Below are 9,872 nucleotides of genomic sequence, written 5' to 3' on the forward strand. Positions count from 1 at the left end.
TAACTTGATCACACCAGGACCCACAGTTTCCGCCTTACTTACATAACACGGGAGACTCTATATACTGTCAGCTCCAAGTAGAGTGTATCTTCGTATTGTTATTGATTACATACTAACTGTTACCATGAGTTGACCTAATGCCATAAATAAAATTACAAACTACCCCTGTTCATTATTTACTAGACAAAAGTTATCAAGTGATACAGACCCCTTCTCTATAAAGGTGGGTGCTTTTTCCCACATGCAGGACAGATCTGGCTAATTGCAAACTTTTATGTGAACATATGATGGGGAGCTTCCAGAATGACCAAATACACAGTCCACTATGAACATAACTAGACATGCAGTGTTCTCTTCACCCGCAAATTACAGCACTCAACTGTAAGTATACTGCATATTTTCCGTGATTGTAATTTCACCAATGCTTAATGAAGTTTTTAAAATGAAACACACAATCGCAATGACTGTGTTAATAGTTTGAATGTACAAGACACGAGTTAAATTTTCCAAAATTAACAAAAATGAAAGCAACTTCTCGTTCAACCCCTCGAATATACCTCTGAACTTGTGTGATGCTACAGCAGTGATAAGAAGCACCTTCAAAGACTTGTAAAATTGTACTGCAAATACAAATTTAGTAAGTAAAAGTAAGAAGCATGTACAAGCTAGAAATGTTGTGAAAGTTATTGGGAAATCTTGAACGCATCCTATCCGGGACGAAGAATTATCAACACAACCACAAACCATGTTCGAATGTTCAGAAATAGTGAAGCATTTTTAGCACCATCCAGTCGGGATCACCTTCTAAATGATCATAAGCAATGAGTTTCTATAGATACAGTCATTCAGAACCGCATCGGACTAAGGTAGCCAAAAGATTTCTTGAAAGAAAGAATGACACAAAGACCAAGTTATAGATTGAAAGAGATGAAGAACGTGCATGAAGAAGACAATCAAGGGCAGGCTCCGGGAGTTTTAAATTCTTGGTTTCAAATGCAAGTCTAAGTGGGTGTAAGAAAAGCTCCACCCAATCCCCTTGTAATGTGTGTCCAAAGACTAGCTAAAGCAGTTGTAATAGCTCCAAAGACTTTCCACCGGTTTAGTAGCATCGATCCCTTGGGTAGTATCCGGGATTTAGTGTGACCCATCCGTATTTGGGACGGGGGTTCATCGGATGAACTAAGTGAAGCAGAAATTACAGAAGACAAATTACCGTTAATTTAAATATAAATAGAGAAGGTTTAAAAAAAATATTGGTAAGAATGTGCACGTACCTCACATTTCCGTGAAAGATCTTTGCTTGATTAGGTAATCGGTTGAAGTGGTTTCCTTGGTACTGTCTGCAAGACATGCAAAAATATGATATGATATCTATTATAATAAAACACAATGGCAGGACAAAGAGTGGTCGGGATCGTCTGGGGATCTGAGTTAGATTGGAGCAGATGTACGATCTAGAGCATTTTGAAACTCCTTTTCAATGCCATTTAAAAGTATTACTTGATGAACTAAATGTTTTGTAATACAAATTCAATGCATGCATTGATATGTAATCAATATTTCAATTAATAATAATTTAATGAGCTAAACCTAAGCATTGGAACCACATAATTTGTGTTCAATTCATACACTGGTTACACATCGGATGCCTACTTTAATTTAATTAAATTTTTAATTAATAAAAATTTAATGGGCTAACTTTAAGTTTGTTCCTTTTATAACAATTAACAAAATTTATAACGGCTTCTCTTCCCAATTAGTTGTGGGCTTTTGATTGGGCTTTGTTTCTATTAGACTAAACAAAACGCGTAAAGGAAGAAACCAAAACGTCAACTTCTGAACTTCCAATAGACCCGCGAATTAACTCCACCATCAAGTACTGCTTAAAACAAAGTCGGCTGCTCAACAACTAAACTCAACATCTCTGACTCCAGTGTCTCTCATCCTCTCCCAACAATTTCTGATCCTTGAGATGGATTACGACTGCCATGATGCACCACTCCTATTTTCTCAAGTAGGTTCTCTTTCGATTGTTCGATTTTTTCCCCCCACAAACTTCTCCTTTCATTCATTGAACATTTTTTTTTTGAAACTTTGAACGAATTCAAATATGGGCATTTTCATTGCCCTTGGATTGTCAGTTTCAAGCATAAGATGACATTCTGTGGAATCCAAAAAGCTCTTTCTACATGGTTTAAATAATAAATACTAAAACGCACAAACTGAATGATTGAATGCTTTTCTCATTTATTGAATTGAATAAAGGCTCTTCTTTTCAATACACAGTGAAATAACAACCATTTGTCTCCACGACTCCATTCTCTTCATTTTTAAGGTTAGGTTGCTAGCAATCTTTTTTTTTTTTCCCCCTTTTTTCTTTTGCAAAATGAATTCTATTGCTAATTTTATTGATTTACATTTTTTAGTTACTCAATTTTGAACTAATAGTGCCACTTGACTGTTCCACACAAGCTCAAATGTTGTTGACTGAATGGTTGGTTTGTGCACACAGAAACAAACGAGAAAAAAAGCGATGGGCTTCGGACGTTAATGGTTCATGGTTAAATGGATTCACAAGGTAAATCCCCTAATTAATTCTCGATGAATGTTAACAATTGTAATCAGAAAGGTACATTATGAGAGCCGTCATCTTCTAAACCTTCTATCTCCCTCATTCAAAAAGTGAAACAATTTCGTTTCAAGTTTATTCCTGTCCTAGGCGTTCACATTGTATGGAATGGTGTTGTTATCTCACTCTTCTTCAAAACCATCTCATTTGGTTTGCTAGATAATAAATGAAGGCATGGGCAAGACTCTGTGAAGCATGTCTTTTGTGCAACATTGAAGGTACACAAACATTTTCGAACTTCTCCTTTTCTTTGATAATGGTTCATGGCTCCATTGAATTAGGTGCATCCATTTGTATAATTCTATGTATAACTGTTCTTCTCTTATTTATTTTTAGCATCATCAATATTATAGTTCCAAATAAAAAATTCAACAAACATTTAAGAACATTTCTGTGTAATTTTTACTTTCTAACAGTAATCTTTAATTTCTTTTTGTATCATATTTACTGGCCAATCTCTCTCAGAATGACAAATGATTTGAGTCGATAATCATGATAAGAGAAAGTGAGATAAACGGTGTAGCTTGAAATGCAGTCTTTCCCAAGGTATGGCACATTGGAATCTTATTTAATGAATCTAGGAAGTTTAAAACTAGCATTTCCCAGCTAAAATAACATTAAAGGATTCTTTTTGAGTAACGTCAGAATCCAGCTAAAAAAAAATCAGAAACTATTCCAAAAACCCCCGGAATACTGACTCTTCTATCCTAAAAATAAATTACTCTATTTTAGAACGATGATCACTCATATTCCTTCTTCTCTGAGTGGCTTCCTCCTCTTCATCTGTACCTGATATGATTATGTTTTATCAGCTAGGTTCTTTGTTTGCATTGTGCAGGAACACTTATCACATGAAGATGGCCTTTCAGGTACAATTGTTTCGTGCATGTCTAAGTACGCCCTGGTTTAACTCTCGACTTCACTAAATGTTCCTTCTGAGTGTTGATTATTCACTAGCTTGAATCACATATGTTACAATTTGTAAATTTTCTATGTTCTTGGCTAAGCAATTTTTTTTATATATATTTTGGTTTAGTTTTTCTTTTCTAATTTGTTGTTTTGTTGACTGAATATGGAATTCGAATTATACTTCCCGAAGTGTTTGTTATATTCTAATCAGTAATACAAAAAGAACTATTGTTTGTTAGAGTGCCTCAACGAAGTAACTTTTTTTTTTTCTTAACTCAGGTCCAATGACAAACTTGCAGCCGATCAAAACTCGACTTGACCATAATTGGAAAAGGGTATAAACTTTAATCAAGAAGCACAACTCTAATCTTGTTATCTGTTTTTCTAGAGCTTTGACATGTTAGATTCATTATTTTATTTATAATTCTTCCTTTCTTTTATTTTTTCAAGAAAAGCTCTTCATAGTAACCATACACCTAAGTTGTCATTTCACCTAAACTAGATAATTACTTAAGCTCTCTTCATATTCATCCAATGTGAATTACCTCTGCCATGAATGTGTGGTTACAAATAATCCATACAATGTATATTTTGCTTTACATCAATTTGGAAAATATTGACGTTACTAATTTTGAGTTTTTTTAGACAACTTAGTCAATGTATTGATTCAAAGGTCCATTCTCTGCCATGAATGTCTGGTTACAAATAAATCATTTTAGGCTAATAGTTTGGTTTTTGGTTTTGGCAAGAGTTTGTTATTGGTTACGCATCCTATTAATATTGAGAACCATATTACCAACACTTTGCATTGTTACCTTTCAGATTCGAAGGTGTGATCCAACATCTAGGAATGGAAAATCCAGCTCCTGCTGTGAGCCTTTCTGAAGAAGAACTACGTACAAATGGAAGGGTCAAAATAGAAAAATTGAAAGAAATGGGAAGAGACGGGCCTTACATGGTAAAACTTTATTTGGACATTTTAAATAATTTATCAATTGGTTGACCTTACTATCATAAAACAAGGGAAAATGTAAGAGGAAAGTTGTTTTTAAAAAATGTGTCCCGACTGCAGAGTTGAAGTGAAAGACGACAATAAGTGAATTTCGAAGGCACATGGGGGTGTTGGTTGAAATGTAGAAACCAAATAATGATTGAAACAGAGGTGAAAAGACATTGAATTTCGTGTGTTTATAGTATGTTTTTTCTTTCAAGAGATTTGCATGGTAGTAATAGTGTTAGTAGTTATCTTCGCTTATGTGATTTTACTAAGCAAAGCAACTGCATTATTGCTCTTATGGTGATTTCCATGGAAATGGCATGCTTCCCTATTTTCTTTTTCATTTTCAAAATTATGTTTTTGTAAACTGTGTTTGAGATTCAAAACTTGATAATATATGAACTTTTGAGTTGAATAGGGACAACAAAAGGAACCGAATATTGGAAGGAGAGTATTGCAAGAATAGGTGTTTCCATGCCTTGCTGAGATAAACAAGGCATGTTTACTTTTTCATGGGGTTTTGTCTTTGTAGACTGTGAGTGGTTTTTTTTTAAAAAAAAAGAAAAAAATGATTATTTGGGGTTTTGTATGTGTGTTATGTAGGGTGGTAGGGTAGTAGTCATTAAAAAGAGGTATTGTTAGCTAAATATCGAGGAGTACTTGGTTTTAGAAAGCTGATAGGCATATGCTTAGTGTACTGAAGGTCCTGTATTCATTTCCCAAGAATTTAGAAATCAATTGAAGTGGAAATAATGGTATATACATGTCTACTAAGGATGTCATTGTTAAGAAAAAGTTAGGGAAAAAACCAATGTAAACTTCATATACATTTCCTATGTTAGCTTTCAAATGATATTGGGTTGTAAATTGGAATTTGTTGAGAATTTGGACTGATAAAGAAAACCCGGATTAGGTTAAGATTTTATTAGAGAGGAGACAAGTGTTTATTGAGTATGAAACACCTTTAATTGACGAGTTGAGCGTATTAAAACCACAATAATGGTGGTGTTCCATTTTTGACTTTCTGACTCTTGGGCTAATAAACAACTTATTACTCCCAAGGCTTCATGTTATAATTTTATTTTGTGACTCTTATAAGTGCAACCCATGTTTAATAAATTTCTTTGTAATGTACGTTTATGGTGTATGTATTTCGTGAAAGTAGGTATTTTAAACTAGGAGCTGTATTTTCTGCTTTGTTTTGCCATTATTAATTAACTTGAGTATAAAGCTTTGTTCTATAATGGTGCAACTATGTGTTTAACAAAGAAAGGGAGGTAGCTTACTATTTTCGCCACGTCCTCTATGTAAGTATATTAGTAAACTGGTCATGTTTCCAAATGCTCATTGGCTCTTGCACGTGGTAATTGATGGCTTTATTTAATGATTTCCTCCTTGAACTTTGGGGATGTGAAGAGGACTCCCAATAAGCATATTGGTTACTTGCCTAATATTTCTGTGAGTGAGCGAGCTTTCCTGGTGGGCAAAGTATGTTACCTAATTCAGTTGGTTTCTAAACATTTCTGGGTGGGCTGAGTAGGCAGAGCAAATCAACTTCATGGTTTTGTCAGCAGAAGGCCATCCAAGAGCGTTTAAAGGGAATGAACATGCTATAATGGAAATCAAAATACAGATCCCTACCATAGAGGTTTTTAATACCATAACTCTTCTTTATCATAAGAGAGAAGGAAACCGCAACTACTCATCTAAATATTTTGCTAAACTGTTTATCTTTCCTATTTAGCTCTTTTGAGCTTTACATCGAATTTATACGAATTTAATCAGGAAATGTTTCCATTAATTATATGTTTCCATATACTCATACTCATACAGTAACCGAAGGCAGAGATGTGAGGCAACTTAACCTTGCATGGGCATGGGCTTCTAAACACTTTTTAATATAACTTTCAAATAAATGTCGCACTCTTGCTTGCCCCTCTAAAGTCTCAACTCCTCATCTCCTTAACTCCAACTCTAATCTTTACTCTCTTCATATTTGTTATCATGTAATCTCTCTCTCTTCTATCATGCTCTCTAATTTTCTGTATGTTTCTTTCGACAATTTTCGGGGCTTTATTTTTGGAAGGGATTCGAGCAGAGGATGATTTCCAGTAAACTTGGGATACACATGTAATGACTGAGAAATTGTCAACTGGTGATGGATTCAGATGATTTCCCGGATTACACCCCTTTCCTCCCTCAAAACCCCTCACTAATTGACACGAGGAATTCACTTCATCCACCACCACAACAGCACTGAGTATCCTTATTCCCTCAAATTTTTATGCTACTTATTTTTCTGATTTAACTTGCTGGGAAATTTGTGGCACTTTATGCTCGACTTCTTATCTCCAATTTGCAGGTGAAGGTAGATGTCTCTTGTTTGGTTTCATGTACTATTACACTAATAATTTTGTGGATTACTCAATCTATACTTTAAAGTTCGTTTAAGGTGATATTTTTATTAGAACTTGTTGTCGTGGAAACGACAACAACTGAAAAGGTTACTGTCGAAGAACTTATGCTTGCTCTTGTTTCTCATTACTTGGAATGCCGGATTTGTTTTATAATATAGGATTTAATTTCAGTTTTGGCTATAAGATTGCTTTGCAGATCTTTCATAATTTTGTAGTTTGTACTTTGTACTAATCAATTTGTGGTTATTGGTGTCTTATCACTCAAAAGGTTGCTTCTAAATGGACTGGTAGTTTAGGTACAAATGACTTTTTTGAAATCTTTATATTTTTTGTTCTCAGGAAAGGGTTAGCTCATTTTAACACAAGCAAGGATATGATTTTCTCTGTAATACGTATTCTAAATCATTTACTTTGTCTTTCATTGTGCAGAAGCACTTATCAAATGGAAAATCTCCTTTCAAATAGACACTAACATAGTTTACTATCAACTTCAGTTTCTTTTAAATTTGCTTACCCATTTTAATTACATACTCAATTCAAAAATTTGTTCGAACAACTTATTTTACTTGGTTCAGCAAATCTTAATTTTATTTTTCCTTTCATAATTTGAAAAGCCAGATTATACTTTAATTGAATTTTTTTATTGCGATAGTCAGATGTAATTTCTCATAGGGTCAATCCCTTATTTAAACGGTCAATTGGTATTGTTTGTTTAATCTATCATTACTAACATTTGTAAGGTATCCTCAGTCCTTTAAACTAATGGCGAACAACCAATTGAGACTATTTTTTTTCAAGCATCTAAGATATTGTTGTTATCTTACAGTCCGTATGAGAAAATACCCCAAACATTTTATGTCTCGAGTAAGAAAAATGAAGCAAAGTCCTTGCTGATTGATATTAACTTAATTATTTATTTTTGGGTTTACTTTTGCAGGTTCAAAAAGGAGTTAAATCACAAGTCAAGCTCTTGAAACACACGAGGACATAGAGGGTTTGAATGGTGGATCATGGGAATGTACAAATGGTAGTACTTTGTTTTCCTTATTAGTGGTACTAAGCATAGACAAGTATTCAAAAAAATTTACTAAACTTTAGATTTAAATTCTTTGATAGGTCGTTTAAAGGTATAATTTAACAAATAAACATGTGAACAATACACGGTGGTTTTCTAGCCACGCGTTTTCACAGAGAAGCTAACAAGGTGGTTGATACCTTAGCAGTTAGCATCTACTACATTTGGAGTTGGGACAAACTGATGGTGTTTGCATATCCTTTTCTCAGATAAAATTGCAACTCAATTTAGAAATGATACTCAAGACATGATATTTGATAAAACAAACTTATTCATTGTGTTTTCTTAAGGCATCTCCAATGGGGGGTATAAAATTACACCTCCACCTAGGCTCCATGTAGGTGCCATTAGGATTTTACACCTCTAATTGTATACTATTGTATAGCTTATAAATATCCACACTCTATACTTTCCAATGGAGAAGTGTAAAAAAAATAGATTTTAAACTCGGACGTCACTTTAAGTGACGTCACTTTAAGTGACGTCCCAGTTTAATGACGTCCGAGTTAAAAAATTACTTTAGAATTAGAAAGGGACGTTACTCCAAGTGACGTCCGAAAATTATTTCACTCAGACGTCAGTTCCAGTGTCGCCCGGGCTTTTTATTAACTAATAGCGAGAGGGGGAATTCCCCACCCTCTCTATTAGTTAATACACTATTACCTACGGTATAGCACCCCCATTGGAGAGAGTTTTTTTTTATATTTGGGGTGTAAAATTTCCACTTTATACGGTTTACACCCCCCATTGGAGATGCCCTTATAGTAGGGATTTTCATTTCACCACAGCTTGAGTTTTGCCAAAAGTAAAAGAAAAAGAAAAAGTATTGATTGTATGGCAAACATCAAGTGTTAAAGGTCTTTCTTCATTCCTTTTCCAAAGGGTGTAAATTGATTGAATGGAATGAAATATCTTTTCTTTAGCAGAAGAATATGTAAACCAAAGTTCTCAATTTGAAACTCTACCAGTGTTGAAGAATAGGTGGTATGAAAAAGTGTGTTCAAACTTAGTCACTGCCTATATATAGCTTCATGGGTGCTACAATTGAGGGGGAGAGAGATAGAAAGACATTGCAAGTAGGAATATTACACTTTTACATAGATACCATGAAACATCTTTTGTTGCCTGCTTTTCGGAATGACAACTTATTGTTACAACCTTAGGCTAAATTTGTATAAAAGTTATATACTCATAATGACTATGTACTCGCCTAATTGTTTTAAGGGAGTGGAATCTTGGATGTAGCCTCATTCTTACATCTTTGGAATAGATTTGTTACATTGATCAAGAATAACATATGTTCTTTCTACTGATTTTAGTTTAATATAATTGATAATAGCACTTTCTAATTGTGTGTGTAAATGTGTACAAATGATTGGAATTGGTGGTATTAATATTATATTTCACAGTTCTTATTATAGAAACAAATTTGTCTACACCGGTTCTTCTTTTTTCAGACTTTAGCCCCCAAACAAATTATAAAACAATATCTAAAAATTATAGAAAGTATTTCAGCTGGGAGGTGATTCTAATATACGGATGAGGTATATATAGTGTAGAGAAAGTTGGTAATATCATCCGCGTCTTCGACACGGGCAATACCTAGTGATGTAATAAAGAAAGAAGGAATATTAAATAAGTTGACATAAATAATAAATGAATACCAACCTAAATAGGTGTGGATGGCCTTTTGAAGATCGACATACTTTTTAGGGGAGCACTCCTTCAACATGGATTCAAGGGCACGGGTTGCGGAATTAAAAACATAAAGGAACTTCCATAAATGAAATTAGAAACATAAATGAACTTCACAACCCCAAATTTGTCTGAACCAGATACTTACTT

The 9,872-nt window shown here is 34.1% G+C and overlaps 1 long non-coding RNA gene across 2 annotated transcripts; it reads left to right on the plus strand.

Moving 5' to 3' along the window:
- Positions 1–2,265: 2,265 nt before the first annotated feature.
- LOC147496566 (uncharacterized) lies at positions 2,266–4,501 on the plus strand. Of its 2 annotated transcripts, none has more exons than XR_015196609.1 (6): positions 2,266–2,335; positions 2,513–2,578; positions 2,789–2,847; positions 3,468–3,523; positions 3,818–3,873; positions 4,361–4,501. It is a non-coding gene; the product is annotated as an uncharacterized LOC147496566 (long non-coding RNA). The 2 variants fall into 2 exon arrangements; XR_015196608.1 differs by having other exon boundaries at positions 3,468–3,498.
- Positions 4,502–9,872: the final 5,371 nt, after the last annotated feature.

Source organism: Coptis chinensis, chromosome 5 (assembly GCF_015680905.1).
Source record: "Coptis chinensis isolate HL-2020 chromosome 5, ASM1568090v1, whole genome shotgun sequence".
Classification (NCBI taxonomy): Eukaryota; Viridiplantae; Streptophyta; class Magnoliopsida; order Ranunculales; family Ranunculaceae; genus Coptis; species Coptis chinensis.